Source organism: Myxocyprinus asiaticus, chromosome 36 (genome assembly GCF_019703515.2).
Source record: "Myxocyprinus asiaticus isolate MX2 ecotype Aquarium Trade chromosome 36, UBuf_Myxa_2, whole genome shotgun sequence".
Lineage (NCBI taxonomy): Eukaryota > Metazoa > Chordata > Actinopteri > Cypriniformes > Catostomidae > Myxocyprinus > Myxocyprinus asiaticus.
In genome coordinates this window covers 21,229,070-21,245,702 of record NC_059379.1, presented here as the reverse complement: position 1 = coordinate 21,245,702, position 16,633 = coordinate 21,229,070, and the positions used below count along the sequence as shown (strand labels likewise).

At 39.0% G+C, this 16,633-nt stretch overlaps 1 protein-coding gene across 8 annotated transcripts in view; it reads right to left on the bottom strand.

Moving 5' to 3' along the window:
- LOC127427490 (thyroid hormone receptor alpha-B) overlaps positions 1 to 4,811 on the bottom strand; it is a 199,600-nt gene extending 194,789 nt beyond the window's left edge. For 5 of the 8 annotated variants that reach the window (XM_051675139.1, XM_051675133.1, XM_051675138.1 and 2 more), the window contains exon 1: positions 4,499 to 4,811. The gene's annotated coding sequence lies outside the window, so the exon portion shown is untranslated. Of the gene's footprint in view, positions 1 to 1,471; positions 1,532 to 4,498 lie in introns of all 8 variants that reach the window. The other 3 variants (XM_051675135.1, XM_051675137.1, XM_051675136.1) reach the window with 2 other exon arrangements.
- Between the last annotated feature and the right edge of the window lie 11,822 nt (positions 4,812 to 16,633).

The window sequence follows — 16,633 nt, the reverse complement described above, 5'->3', positions numbered from 1 at the left end:
ACAAACTGCAGCTAAATACGATTGTCTTTCCATTTCTGAGTGCTTAAAGGAATAGTTCACCCAAAAATGAAAATTCTCTGATCATTTACTCACCCTCATGCCATCCCAGATGTGTATTACAGTCTTTCTTCAGCAAGACACAAACGAAGATTTTCTGAAGAATATTTCAGCTCTGTAGGTCCATAAAATGCAAGTGAATGGGTGCCAAATATTTGAAGCTCCAAAAAGCACATATAGCCATCATAAAAGTCATTCATACAATTCCAGTGGATAATGTTTTCTGAACCGAAACTCTAGGTGTAAGAAATAGATAAATATTTTAAACCTTTTACTAAAAATGCTCGCTTCCAGCCAGCTTGTTGACAAGGGTGGAATTCAAGCTGCCACTCACGTGATGCAAGCGCATAAGCCTCCTCTGCATAGATATTCATACATAGATACCTTATTAGCAGCTGTTTCTATGGACCGCGATACTGTTTCCACACAAAAGCAGTTTGTGCAGCAGTCTGAGCAAGGAGTTCGGTCTGAGGCATCACCTCAATTCACTTGCATTCAAACCGATTCAAACAGCTCTCCTTGTTGACTGTTCCAAGATGGCGCCATAGTCTATGTATCAAAACCAGCTGAATGAGACATCTGTGTATGAATATCTATGTTCCTTGTAAACACTGCGCTTCCATATTTTTTCGTACTTCCTTGACCCTCTTGATCGACTTCGACCCTCATGAATTTTTATAAAAAAACATTTCAATATTGATCTATTCTTTACACACATCTAGCTTTACACTTCAAAAGACATTAATTAATTCACTAGAGTCATTTGGATTACTTTTACGATGGCTATATGTGCTTTTTGGTGCTTCAAAAATGTGGCACCCATTCACTAAGAGCTGAAATATTCTTCCAAAAATCTTTGTACATTAACTGAATTAACTACGGACAAATTCAGGTATTGACTATTGCATTTACTGTGCATCTGCATAGTATGTACAGAAGCAAACTTAAAAATTAGCTGTTAATTAAAAGCACATTTGAGATTCTCTAAGTATATGTAAGCAAAGAGAAAGAAGTGAAGTGTCGTGTCTTTTACACTAATTTTGATACCAGTCTGGCTTTTTCCAGTGTAATTGCTCTCACCAGCCATGAGTTCTCAGGGCAACCCATGTATTACAATCCAGAGCCGCTAAAAACAGCAGCTTAAGGGGCAGTTCAGACAAAACTCTTTATTGTGCTATAAAAAGCAAGATGCAGTGCAATGAATAGAACAAAACTCAGCAGTCTTGAGAAGCATTTTTAAAAGTTTTTTACTTGATACAGCGTATAAAAAATGTGGCGCTTCTACGCGAGATGATGAAAAAACAGCAAGATAAAGAGCAATGGTCAAAGATGTCTGTTGAGTAAATATTTACATTGAAAAACAATTGCAAAACAGTGCAGATGGATGCAAAATCATGTTCGGTGTGAACGGCACCTTACAAGCTGAAAACACAGCGTTTCTGTCAATGGTAGGGCTGGCAGCAGGGAGGAGAATCTAAACAAAAAATTTTCACTTAAATATTACATATTATATTTGAAGCCTGAAATTATATTTGAATTTTTAAGACAGTATCTGTTATATTTGTTACGATGCATCTGTTTTATTTTGTTTTTTGGGGGTGGGGGTTTAAGCTTATGAATGTGATCAGTCTGTGTTGGGCACACATTCCAAATCTGAATACACATTTTAGCATTCAATGTGCATTTTTATCTTAAATTTGACAAATATTTGAATTTCAAATTTAATCTGGCAGCCTTACTCAACGGCAGTTAACTAAAATTTGTCGGATGATAATGCATCTTCAGTCACTAATATTACTTTGGTCAAAAATGTAAAACACCAAATGGTAAAACGGTGGCATCCAACAAAGCGATGTTTTAGTTATCAATATGTGAAACATCACAATTTCAAGAGTAACTCCTGTATACAAACATGCACGAAATGGGATAAGTGACGGAATCCACTCCCGCATTTAACTGTGTTTGTTTCTCCACAGACTTTGCAATGTGTACATGGCGTATTAATGTTTGCTGGATTCTGAAAAGGATGCTTGTAAAACCCTTTTTGTAGTGTGCTCTTACTGACAAATTAACACAACTGATAAAGGGACAGGGCATTGTGTTTTTAAAGCAGATGTCACTTAGTACAACAAATTGCCATATTCTAAGATAAGAATATTTAACGTAGAATTACATTTTACAGAAAAATGTAATCTTGTCAGATAACATTAGTTGATGTTTTACATAGAAGACAATCAGCTGTGTCTAGTTTGTGTGTTTTAGATATAATTGCATGACACATATAGGGTGAGAACACTGTGATAAACTATAGTCAGCCTTTCAACTCGTGCACTCTGTGCTACTTCCACTTAAAATAGCCTAATACCACAGTGAGCAAACTCAAATGGCAACGCTAAATATGTTCGGTTGGTCCAGGTATGCTTTTTCATCTTTTTACACACAAACACAAAAATCATCTGCGACATCTAATGGGTTTGTTTTGATAGCACCAAATAGTGAAAAGCAGCCAACTGATGTGTAAGACATGAATATGATGGGTTGGGGGTGAAGTGGCAAAGATTAACAAACCAAAATGAAGAGGACCTGTGGTAAATTACATAATGAATTAAGATCTCTTTAAGAATTTCCAAATGCCTGTTTTATAGAGATACCACAAATTAACCATGTTGATATTGCAAACCCATACTTGTTAGACTGACAACCCTCAAGACCATTTAAAGCCACTGTAGCACCATTAATTGGGGATAAGAACTTCAGCTGTATTCTGCCTTATTTTCTAACTTGAGGCTACATTTTTACTATGCTTTCAGCAATGTTGTCCATATATTAAGGGGCCACAGTATGGCAAGCTACTAAGAGAGAGGCCAGTGAAGGTCACTTCCCCCCATTAAAAACTCATTAGAACCAGGCAGAACAAGCCAAGCTACTGTAGAACAAAGCCTGCAACTCATCTTTTCCTGCCGTTTTCAACACGGCACCAGCTAGATGTGCTCACTTGAGACAACTGACAAAAAAGTCGAAGAGTCAAAAATGTGCACTGTAAAAAGTGAATGTCAGCACCCTGTCATTTATTACAGAGGGATTTGAATAATCATAGCTAGACTAATAAAATCATATAGGCCTATATCTTCATCTCCTGTGTGTATATAGCTCAAATACTAAGGTATTTTGCCTTTAGATGAGTTTCTCTTGAGAAGCATTACAAAATATCAAAGCTATGCAATCTTTTTGAAAATTTGATAAGCTGAGATATGTACCAGGAGAAGATGTAATTATAATGCAGCAACAGGTGACATGTTTAGACTACTTAAAATGATTCATACCGCATATACTAGCACAAGCCAAGATGTGATGGTGATTAATAAATGCTTAAATTGTTGTGTATTTAAGTTTGCATATTCCCTGAGACAATTTAAAATGCAATCACTTGATTATTTATTAAAAACAGCCAGCATTAGTACAGTATGGATAATTTTGGTCATGAGTAATTTAGTTTCACTTTAAGGAATGCGCTTAAAGAATACATATTGTGTAAATCAATAAAAAGGAAGGATTCCAGGACATCAGGCAAAATGCAACATATGGGACATAGTCTTGTATAATTAAATCAAGCAACTGGGCACTTGATATTTGTGATATACACCCTAATCACAGATTAGTTATAGTCGTACTGTATGAGTCAAAGTAAAAAATCAGGCATTTAGTGCATTTTGCACATCAGATGCTTTCACATACCATTTTCATTTTTAAGCAATAAAATAACTACCGTATGCAAGTTCTGAGATGGAGTGGGTTTAGTTAAGATACTGTAAATTATTTTACTGTTAATAAAGCTTAGCATGCATATACAGAAAACACATTACTGTACATTAAAGTGAACTGTCCACATTAACTTTTCAGAAAAAAAGTGAGCTCATGAAGTAATGCATGTATAAGCTGATATTTTCATCTCTACACAAACTTACCTGTTGGTACTGTATCTTTTATGTATATGTTATGAGCTAAATTGAGTAGTAACGAGCACTTGAACTGAATTTATTAGTACAATAATTCATGCCAGCTTCAGTGTGTGTGTGTGTGTGTGTGTATGTGTAGCAGGCACATACTTTACCAACAGATACGGTGCTATAATGTGTCTGTTAGTACAGTATGTGCTTGCTACTATCTAGGCCCCATACACAGCAAGACACTCTCGCGCCTGCTACCTGTGCAATGTCATAAATACTGACATTCAAAAGCCCGCGTGCATTATACCCACGAGGTGCCTGTAGTGTCTTCCAGTAAGATGCGACGGGAATTTATAATTTTAGTTTTCAGGCAGTTGATCTGTCAAAGCATGCAGCTAGCGCACACACTGGAGTTAGCTTGGTCCGGCAAAATAACACGAGCTATTGTAACATGCTGAAACGCTGCAAATGAAAGACCACAGCGCGCGACTCACCGTGAGAATGTTTGGCGGGTTAGCGCGAGATCGGAGAGATCCTGTGACTCGCAGATAAGTGGAAACGTCCAGGCGGTTCGTGTATCCAGTGCAAGTGTACACAGCGAGGCGATACCTCCCTCCGCAGCGAGCCTTCAAACTAATCTTTCCTCCTCTTAAAGTCCTCCTTTCACTATTATTAGGACATGGACTTGACTCTCGGTGTTTGGTATTTACCCTCCTTTGGTGTAGGTAAGGGGTACACAAGTACTCTGCCGTGCCTGTGCTGCCACGACAGGGATTTGAAATGAAGAGAAATACTACGATCGCTCCTCCCTCCACAGTCCCACTGTCATGTACAGTACTGGGGTGCGCATAAAACAATTTAATAAAACTATCTACCGCTCTCTACAGGACTAACATTGTAAAATACTTAGGCTAGATGTCTGCACTTGTCTCTCCGTTTAATTAAGCTTTATTGGCATGACAATTGGAGTATTGTATTTCCAAAGCATTTTAATGTTATTTAAATACAAACTGTTTTAAATAAGATAATACAATAATAAATACAACAATTAGTAGTAATGGGGGGGAAAAAGAAAATGTAAACATTTAAATACTAAGAATGATTAAATAGAATAAAAAGACACACTGGCAGCCAAAAGTTTGGAATAATGTACAGATTTTGCTGTTTCGGAAGGACGTTGGTACTTTAATTCACCAAAATGGCATTCAACTGATCACAAAGTATAGTCAGGACATTCCTGATATAAAAAACAGCACCATCACTATTTGAAAAAAGTCATTTTTGATCAAATCTAGACAGCCCCCATTTCCAGCAGCCATCACTCCAACACCTTATCCTTGAGTAATCATGCTAAATTGCTAATTTGGTACCAGAAAATCACTTGCCATTATATCAAACACAGTTATTAAACACAGTATAACTATTTGGTTCTTTAAATGAAGCTTAACATTGTCTTTGTGTTTGTTTTTGAGTTGCCACAGTATGCAATAGTCTGGCATGTCTTCAGGTCAATATTAGGTCAAAAATGGCAAGAAAGAAACAGCTTTCTCTAGAAACTCATCAGTCAATCATTGTTTTGAGGAATGAAGGCTATACAATGCTTGAAATTGCCAAAAAATAAATAAAAAATAAAGATTTCATACAAAGGTGTACACTACAGTCTTCAAAGACAAAGGACAACTGGCTCTAACAAGGACAGAAAGAGATGTGGAAGGCCAGATGTACAACTAAACAAGAGGATAAGTACATCAGAGTCTCTAGTTTGAGAAATAGATGCCTCACATGTCTTCAGCTGACAGCTTCATTGAATTCTACCTGCTCAACACCAGTTTCATGTTCAACAGTAAAGAGAAGACTCAGGGGTGCAGGCCTTATGGGAAGAATTACAAAGAAAAAGCCACTTTTGAAACAGAAAATCAAAAAGAAAAGGTTAGAGTGGGCAAAGAAACAGACATTGGACAACAGATAATTGGAAAAGATTGTTATGGATCTTAACCCCATTGAGCTTTTGTGGGATCAGCTAGACTGTAAGGTGCGTGAGAAGTGCCCGACAAGACAGCCACATCTATGATAAGTGCTACAGGAAGGAGTATCTGGACAAACTGACAGCTAGAATGCCAAGGATCTGCAAAGCTGTCATTGCTGCACATGGAGGATTTTTTGATGATAATTCTTTGAAGTAGTTTAAGAAGTTCTGAACATTCTTTTCAAATTGTAATAGTAATTTTTCACGTTATTAATGTCCTGACTATACACTGTGATCAGCTGAATGACACTTTGGTGAATAAAAGTACCAATTTCTTTCTATAAGAGCAAAATCTGTACATTATTCCAAATTTTGGCCGCCAGTGTATATATATATATATATATATATACAAAATAGGAGAATATATACAATATGAATTAAATGTATACACTGAATTAGTAATGTCTAACAGTGTGAATGGCAGACACTTATCTAGCTGCTAGTACGGCTGTGCTGTCATCCTCTCCAAGTATTTAGGGGATTTTCTCTGTATCACTGAGTATAAGAAATGATGAATTCAGTATTTCAAATTTGGGGAAAAACATTTCTCTGACAGTGTGTTACTTGGGACAGATGAGACAACCTGATGAAAATTTGTACATAATTTACGAGTTGGCTTTTTCGTATGGTCTCGCACGATGTTGTTTGCATAAAGTATGACTTCATCACGTGCAAATTCCCAGATGTCTAATGCGGAAGTAAGAGTTCTGCGCACGAGACGTTAAGGACATACTTATTAATATTATGCCCTTACCCAAACCCCTTATCTAAACTTAACCAATCTGTAGAGTGTGTAACATGATAGGAAGCTCTTGTGTGTGACAGAAGCAAGTAATTGTCACGTATGGAAACAATGTCCAGCGACGTCATTGGCTGTTGTGAAAGTCGTAGGAATTCAAGCGAGTGCAGTCGCACGATATCATACAAATTAGCCAAATTTAGAAAAGTCATACAAATCCCGACGATTTCGCCTTGAGAGTGTGTTGAATGAGAAGAAAGGGTTTCTCATCCTTTACTTGCTTTAGGTCGCAGTGTCTGCATATTCATATTCTCTGCTCTCTCTGTGTGTAGGCTTTCTTATGTCTTCCTCTCTCTAGTTCTAGATCATGATCACTTAATCTGTATTTTAAGAGGATTTTTCTCTCTTTAAATTGTTCAATTGACAAGTAGTTTGCCAATTTTTTGGTTCTATTTAGGGCCGAACAACATTGGAGTTTGTTTTGGAGGTCAAATTGAGTTTTTAATGTTTATCATGAGTATCTTTTTGATTTTTCTCAATGTCTTTAATAATGATTTTAGAGTTGTACCTGGAGGCAATCACGGGTTGAGTTTCATTAACTAGTTTAAGAGCCAGTGTATTAAGAGGATGAGACACTGGTGGGATCTCATTGGTGAGGAGGGCTTTATATTTTATAGACTTGGTATCAGACTGATGGAGGTGATGCCAGAATTGAACAGATCTCTTCAGAACTGTATTTCAATGTTTAGGGGATATAAGCCTATTTCAGTCCTGTAGCCGGAATTGGAAGTGCCTCTATGTATCCCCAAAATATTATTTGCAAATTCCAACAGATTTTTTTCTACTGCAGTTTTATCCCAATTTTGAAAATGTAAGACTGGTCCCCAAATTTCACATTTCAATAGAATTGCTTTAATGATTGAGTTGTATAATTTAATCCATGTTTTAATTAGTAATTTCATATGGCCGAATCGTGATTTAATTGTATTAAAATGCCCTCCGAGCCTTTTCATTCAATGCTTTTACAGCCAGACAGAAACCCCCAGATGCACTGATCTCAATGCCCAGATAACTGTAGCTGGTGCTGTGCTGTAGGACCTCTCCTCTATAGGTGAACTGGTATTTGTTTCCCTGAGATCTGGCCGCCTTCTGGGATACTATGACTCTGGTTCCCTATCTGTCACTCACTCGATGTTGTGTCGATGTAGTGACACTAGGGGTCACTCTTGGGAGCCCCAAACACCTCTGCTTTTTTGAAAAAAGGCCAATGAGAATTGGTGAGTGGAATTTGCATGTCACTCCCCTGGACATACGGGTATAAAAGGAGCTGGTATGCAACCACTCATTCAGATTCTCTCTTCGGAGCCGAGCAACAGACGCTTCCAAGACAGGCTGGGGCGCCGGATGCAATGGGCACACAGCCGCCGGTTCTTGGACTGGCCCGCGGCTGCATTGGCACATCAACTGCCTAGAGTTGTTGGCAGTACTTCTCACCTTGCGGAGGTTTCAGCCGTTGATCCAGGGCAAGCACGTGTTGGTCCGGATGGGCAACACAGCGGCGGTAGCTTAAATCAACCGCCAAGGCGGTCTATGCTCCCACTGCATGTCACAAGTCGCCCGCTGTCTCCTCCTCTGGAGTCAGCAGCGCCTCAAGTTGCTATGAGCCACTCACATCCCAGGCAACCTCAACACCGCAACGGATGCACTGTCACATCAGGTTACCCTCAGGGGAGAGTGGAGACTCCACCCTCAGGTGGTCCAGTGATTCGGTCGAGCACAGGTAGACCTGTTTGCTTCCCGGGAATTCTCTCACTGCCCGCTTTGGTACGCCCTGACCGAGGCACCTCTCGGTATAGACGAGTTGGCACACAGCTGGCCCCCTGGACTATGCAAGTATGCAATTCCCCCAGTGAGACTACTTGCGCAGACCCTGTGCAAGGTCAGGGAGGACGGGGAGCAAGTCATCCTAGTAGCACCCTACTGGCCCACCCAGACATGGTTCTCGGATCTCACGCTCCTCGCAACAGCCCCCCCCCCCCGGCGAATTCCCCTGAGGAAGGACCTTCTTTCTCAGGGACGGAGCACCATCTTTCACCCATGACCAGACCTCTGGAATCTCCACGTCTGGCCCTTGGACAGGACGCGGAGGACTTAAGTGGCCTACCGCCCACGGTGGTAGACACGATCACTCAGTCTAGGGATCCCTCTACGAGGCACCTGTATGCCTTGAAGTGGCGTCAGTTCGCTAAGTGGTGTTCTTCCCGGCGGGAAGACCCCCAGAGATGCGCAGTCGGATTGGTACTTTCCTTCCTGCAGGAGAGGTTGGAGGGGCGGCTGTCCCCCTCCACCTTGAAGGTGTATGTAGCCACCATTTCGGCTCATCACGAGGCAGTAGATGGTAAGTACTTGGGGAAGCACGACTTAATCATCAGGTTCCTGAGAGGCGCTAGGAGGTTGAACCTCTCTAGACCGCACCTTGTTCCCCCATGGGACCTCTCTGTAGTCCTTTACGGTCTACGGGGAGCTCCCTTTGAGCCCTTGGAGTCAGCTGAGCTTAAGGCACTGTCTTTCAAGACTGCCCTCCTGACTGCGCTCACTTCCATAAAGAGAGTAGGGGACCTGCAAGCGTTCTCTGTCAGCGAATCGTGCCTGGAGTTCGGTCCGGGTTACTCTCACGTGATCCTGAGACCCCAACCGGGCTATGTGCCCAAGGTTCCCACAACCCCTTTAAGGGATCAGGTGGTGAACATGCAAGCGCTGACCCAGGAGGAGGCAGACCCAGCCTTGGCATTGCTGTGTCCGGTGCAAGCTTTATGCATCTATTTGGATCACACGCAGAGCTTTAGAAGCTCTGAGCAGCTCTTTGTCTGCTTTGGTGGACAGCGGAAAGGAAGCACTGTCTCTAAACAGAGAATCGCCCACTGGGTCATTGACGCCATCGCTATGGCATATCAAGCTCAGGACGTGCCACCCCTGCGGGGTTACGAGTCCACTCTACCAGGAGTGTAGCGGCCTCCTAGGCCCTGGCCAGTGGCACCTTTTTGGCAGACATCTGAAGAGCAGCGGGCTGGACAACATCCAATACCTTTGCGAGGTTCTACAGTCTCCGGGTTGAGTTAGTTTCGTCCCATGTAGTAACAGGCACAAGCAGGTAAGTTCCAGGACAGCTGGCTGGGTGTACTGCTTGCACATAGTGCCTTTCCCCTCCCTTGAGGGGAAGTTGTGCGCTCTTGACTCCCAGTAGTGTTCACAGAATGTGATCCCTGGATGACTTCTTCCTTAGCCCTGTGGCAGTCGAGTTTGCAGAGAAACTCGCTGCCAGCTCAGTAAGTGCGCTGGTAAGGCCCTGTACTGAGGTAGGTGCTCCGCATGCGGTGGTTCCCCATAGGTAAACCCATGTGTTATATCTTCCGTAAAATCGTTTCCCTCTTGGTAAACTACGTCTTCCTTGAGCAGAGGGCCATCCTTGTAGAAACCACATGACTCGGTAAGACCATGTGATGTATTTCCATTTGAAGTACCCCCCCCCCCTTGCTCTGGGCAGGGTGTGGTCTCCACAGTGTCTTCCCCTTGGGAGTGACCCCCCCCCCCCACCCCGACGTGGACACTCGCAGATCCCAGTCCGTTAACAAAATTCCACTCTTTTTGGGGAGAAAAAAAGAGGGAAAAGAGGCCTCGGCTGGGCTAGCCTGTCCCTATAGTTGGGCAGTCGACTTGTTCCTGATGGACCGTTCGACGCTTATAAGAGCATTGGGGGAGGTTACGTGACGGCCTGGTGCGCTGGCTACGAGGCACACACCGCCAGTTCACACAACACAGTTCAGCTAGTTGTGGCGTTTTGTATAGGGACCCCTAGTGTCACTACATCGACACAACGTAGAGTGAGTGACAGATAGGTAACGTCCTGGTTACTTTCGTAACCTCCGTTTCCTGATGGAGGGAACGAGACGTTGTGTCCCCCTTGCCACAGTGCTGAACTACCCACTGAAATTGCCGTGACCTGGTCTCGGCTCCTCAGCACAAAACCTGAATAAGTGGTTGCATACCAGCTCCTTTTATACCCGTATGTCCGGGGGAGTGGCAAGCAAATTCCAAAAATTCTTTTTTCAAAAAGCAGAGGTGTTTGGGGCTCCCAAGAGTGACCACTAGTGTCACTACATCGACACAACTTCCTGTTCCCTCCATCAGGGAACGGAGGTTACGAAATTAACCAGGACGTTTTGTCCAGCTTGACTATAAGGGCCCACCCCTGACAGGACAAAATCATCTGCATACAGCAGACATTTGACCTCAGTGTCATGAAGAGCGAGGCCATGGATACTGGACTGCTCCAGTGCTGCTGCAAAATCATTTATATAGATGTTAACAGCTCTCTCTCTCTCTCTCTCTCTCTCTCTCTCTCTCACTCTTTCAGTTTAAAGTACTTAATTGGCATGATTGTATTTACATACAGTATTGCCAAAGCATTAATACACAAAACAAATACTGGCAAGAAAAAAAAAAAAAGAAGAATTATGATTAAAAAAAAATAGTAACAAATAATAATAAACATAAGATAAAAATAATTCTCCCTCTCTCTCTTTCTTTCTGTGGCAAAGAACAGGAAATGGCCCTAAATATTTAACTTTTTAATCAATTTACTTACTTTAAATATATAATTAAATAAATATTATATAAAATGAATATTAATAATAATAATTATTATTAAAATATATTTCAGATATTGCCCTACATTGAGCTTCTAAATAACATCGTGATATTGCTATAAATTTAAGTTTTATTGATCTATTTGACACATTTTCTGGAAATGATAACAATATGCTTTTCAGTAAGTCTTACTGATGTAAAATAGATGGTTGAATGTTCTTATACTGTAGATGTACTCTAGATGTAGAATTATGGATAATGTGCACTAGTTGATTTATCGGTTGATTAAATATATTATTAAAGTAAACAATATAATAATATACATTTTAAATAAATATATTAAATATAGAATTAAAATATATTTAAGATATTCCAACAATATAACAATGATATATTAGTATTTATTTCAGTATTTTAGATCTATTTTAGACATTTCCAGGAAGTGTAAACAATACACTTTTTTAGTAACAGTATTATTTACCTAAAACGGATGGGTACATGTAGAGCTGAATTACATTTATTTTATGAACTATGTATGCATTATGCATAGGCTCTTGATTGATTGATTGATTTTCACTGACTCATGACATTCAGCCTACATTATATATCAAGCATGCTTTTCTGAAGTTTATATAGTTTATATTCTGATATATATCTTAAGACATTTCTCAGAAATGTATACAATAAGAATTTATAATTTTTACAGTAGGGACAAAATTACATTTTCACCCTGTGAAGAAACAATACATCAACCTGTTCTTGCAGTGGTGTTTAGCTGAATCACACAGTATATTATAAAGATTGTACTCCCTCAATACCTTGTCAAGTTTGTACATGTATGGATATTCTGAATTTCTTATATTTCAAATTAAATTACATATTGTACGGAAGGACTGATCAAACTCCTAAAAGAGTTTAAAGAATGAGACATTTGAGCCAATATTTCAAGGACAAATGGACAAATTATAGAGATGAATACTCACAAGCAAGAAAAGGCCCTGCAGTAAATAAACCCAAATCAAACGGCATGTCTTAAGGACTGCATCAAATATATAGCATGAAACACTGCAAGAGCAACAACTCAAGCACTGAAAATAATTGCTTAGTCTCATACTACATCCACATGAAAGACTCATCTTTACCCAGCTAACAGTGAGGTCGTGCATGTCCCTGCATAAATAACAAAAGAACCTGTAATTTTCGATTTAGACGCTGACATTTGATTGCTTCTTTCATTTTTGCTCACAGAGTCCTATTAAAGAACTAAGCAGAGGAACAAGGCAGCACACTCAGACAGGAGAAGATTACTGACTGATAACAATCTTTTGCTCAGAAAGTATGGAACTTTCCATACAATTTCCAATCTACATTTGTTCTATAACCTTTAGGTATGAAATGTCTGCAAGTGACTTGGTTGGGCAAAAGCCCCAGACAGTATTTCTAAGTACAGAATGCTGCAATAATGTGCACAAATGATTTAGAGTAAAATGTATTATGTGATTATTTTACAACACTATTGTTAAGGCTAATAAGCAAAGATACTTAGACTTACAGCATGCTGAACTGTAGTTTCTGCAAACCCATTGTTCATTTTAATGCATGTTTATTTCAATTAACTAAAAAGAAGTTGAGTTAAAGCAAAGTCTCTTTAAGGCACTATTTATCTAAGTAATAGGCATGTATATGTAGGTCTTATCTACCTGAACAGGGAATGACATTTCCAAAATGTCTTTTACTGAAATTATTCTATTAAACTGTGTATATGGGGGGTGTCTGGTTTACACCAATCGTATCACTTCTGAAGATATAGATTAAAACACTAAAGTCGTATGGATTACTTTTATGATGCCTTTATGTGCTTTTTGGAGCATCAGAATTTTGGCACCCATTCACTTGCATTGTATGGACCTACAGAGCTAAAATATCCTTCCTATAAAACCAAAGATCTGTAAATCTGCTTTCAAATGGATAAGAGAACAAAAAATAAATACCTTACAAAAAAAGTTTTGCTTTTTGGTTAGGGGGAAACATTTTTTAATTCTAAGATCCCTTGTTGTGGGATTCATGAGTTTCATAACATTTAATTACGACAATCTCATACAAATTGAGCAAGAGAGCAGAACTGTAATGCATGACTAAAATGACTGAATAACTGCAGGGTTGCATGTCAAATTGTTTTGAAACAGTGACTGTTAATGAAGGAAACAATTTGAGGATGATATGATGCAATACCAACTTTGTTTCTTTTGCCCTGCTGTATGGACACAGTTCTTTCAACCTTTGAAAGATTCTTGGTCAATAGAGTCTGTCTGCACCAACCTCAGGGTTGGTAGAGTGAATACTGGGTAGAGTAAAAAAGCAAGATGATTTTGTATAAGAGGGCAGGAGTTTCTTACGTTGCTGTAATTCCTTAAGCCTTTGCCAAGCCATGAACTACATTCCAGTATGATGTCAAAAGTAGGCTCTGCTGGTATTTTGAATCGGTACCAAATTGATGCCAAAAAAGGTGCAATGATGTCAGTCTTTCTACAACAGAAAGAGTACTGTCGGTAGAGTACTAACTCAATACGGTTCCCAAGTGCTGCCTGACAGGTGGCTGCCTTCAAACAAATGCCTATTTGTGTGCATGCTTGGTTTTGTTTTAACATAATAAGCCTGCTATCTCCAGACTGATTGCACTGTGAATTTGGTGAAAGTAGTTTGAAAGTTTTGCTGCTGAAATCAGTCTGTACTAACTGAAATTTCAACCCCTGTACCCAGTGGCCAATGCTGGAAATGTTGAACGTTTGGGCATGTGTGAGCTCCAGTTTCCGGGTGAAATGTCTACAGAGTGGCACCAAAAGCTGTAGTAGATTCAACAGGAATGCATATTTTTTTGTTTGTTTTTGTGTGGCAATTAAGGATAAGTTTATCTAAAAATTTTCATTTCAATAACATACAATTAAAGAAAACATCAAGAACATGAAGAAATAATGAAAATATGTGTAGATCTTGTAATCTGAAATTTTGTATTCACAAATGTAATAAGTACAGATTATTTCTCAGAAAGAACAACTTACAATTAAGCTCATGTATTTGCAGATACTCTAACTGATACTTACTTGAAACTTGATTACTTAAAGTGCCCCAAGCAAACTCTTAATATTTTTTAAAGATCAGATTTAAATCCATCTTGTGGAGACACATTCACTGTAAGTGGCCAAGTGTAAATTTAATGTGCATCAGTAATAATGCATGAAGTGACCAAGTGAAAATACCCCCTAAATTTACAAAAAAAAAAAAACAACCCTAGATTCTAATTAGAATGTATTTTGAATCAATAAAGCAGAGGGAAACTCAAGGCCAGGCTGGGTGAAAACAGAGGATATGTTTTGTCAAAACATGTGGCTGACCTTTGACCTCAGTGTTCATTGTCCTCAACACACAAGCCATGTGAGAACAAATCCTCCATGGAGACCAACTATTATGGTATAAATCTGTAAAACATTTTTTTTTTTAAATAAAGTGATTAATTGGAGTGACCCTTTGCAAGGCTACTTCCCCTATATGGAAAGCAAAACAAGGGGATGTGTGTGTAAATATTAAAGGGATAGTTCACCCAAAAAATTAATTTCTGTCATCACCTACAACGTCTCTTTTTGTGCTCCATGGAAGAGGGAAAAAAAATAAATCATAAGGGTTTGCAACAACTTAAGGGTGAGTAGATCTGACAGAATTATCATATTTGGGTGAACTATCCCTTGGGCATGTGTGTGCTGGGAATACACACATACACACACACACACACACACAAACAAAAGAATTATGTTTATTTTTAACCACATGTGTATCTTTTTTTAGGCTGGTTCATATAGCTTAGTACAGCAGTGTGAACACAAAACTATGTGTGCCAAGCCTGGAAAGACTATTTTATCCTTGGGGGAAAAGGGTTATTAGAAATGAGAAAATTCTCTGAGACTTTTTATTTTTATTATTATTTATTTATTTTAGATTTTTTACTTTAACAGTATTACAGTGACATTAGTGTCAGTTCCATTGGCTTTGAAACTAATTCTGTTTAATGTTAGACACTAAGGTTACATTTTAAATCACTTTTCCAGATTGTAAAGAGTCCTCAGTTAAATTAATTTAGTATTTTCCCATAATGTATTCCATATAGCTTATCTTAATAGCTGACAATGGAAATAAATTGCTGCAAGATCAAACAGAGAGTTGGGGCTGTGTTTTCACTGACAGTAGATTAAACAAAACAAATACGCAAAATCTCTTCTGAACATATAAAATCTACCTCTGAATTCTGGCATAGTGAAGGTCAGAAGACACCCTGTGACATTTGTTGTCTGAAACCTTGTCACATCTCCATGAAGCCATATGTGGGATGTTTATGTCCCTTGGATGATAGCTGGAATAGATTTGATGTAATCATGTTGTTAATGGTGCAAGTCCTGATGAGATCTTGAGATCTTCTCTCACCCTCCAGATGGTATCATTTAAAATAAACTAACCAATTCAGACCGGCTCAGATCCACGTTTCAGCTCATGTAATATTGTAAAAGATGTTGTTCTCTGTGTCTATATAAGGAATCATTTTTATTCCTCAACACAAGGTTTAATAAAAGTCTTAACACAACACTTTAAATCACACTCAGACAGTCATCCTCTGAACCAATAAAGCATCTTATTAGAAAATCTAATATTCGCTGGACATCAGAAGTTATTGAAATAAATGTTTTGAGGGTTAAGATGTGTTTGTGCGAGTATGGCTCCATGAACACCTCAGGGTTCTATGAACTCTGATCTCTCCCACTTTGAAAAATTCCCTACAAACTCAGCGTTCATTCTCATACAAAGAAAAAATCCTATTGGGATTTGAAGAGTAAACAGCTATCGGCGAAGTGTGCAAAATAAATGAATGCTGTTGCATTGGTTTCCTAGTCTGGTTGTGAATGATTTATTGAAGCTAAAAAGATAGCTGGTGCCACATCGCCAGTCCTTTGCATTGCAAAATTTAATTTTCTTAATCAGTATTTTTGTCTTGTTTTTTAGTAAAAATATCTAAATATCCTGAACTCATTTAATCCCAAATTTTTCCCAAGTGAGCATGTTTCACTCCTTGTGTGGCCCAATAAAACAAACTGAATGCATTTTCTTTTCTTTTTTCTTTCTTTTTTTTTTTTTTTTTGTTATGAATAGTTTTTATTGATTCCATACATAAAT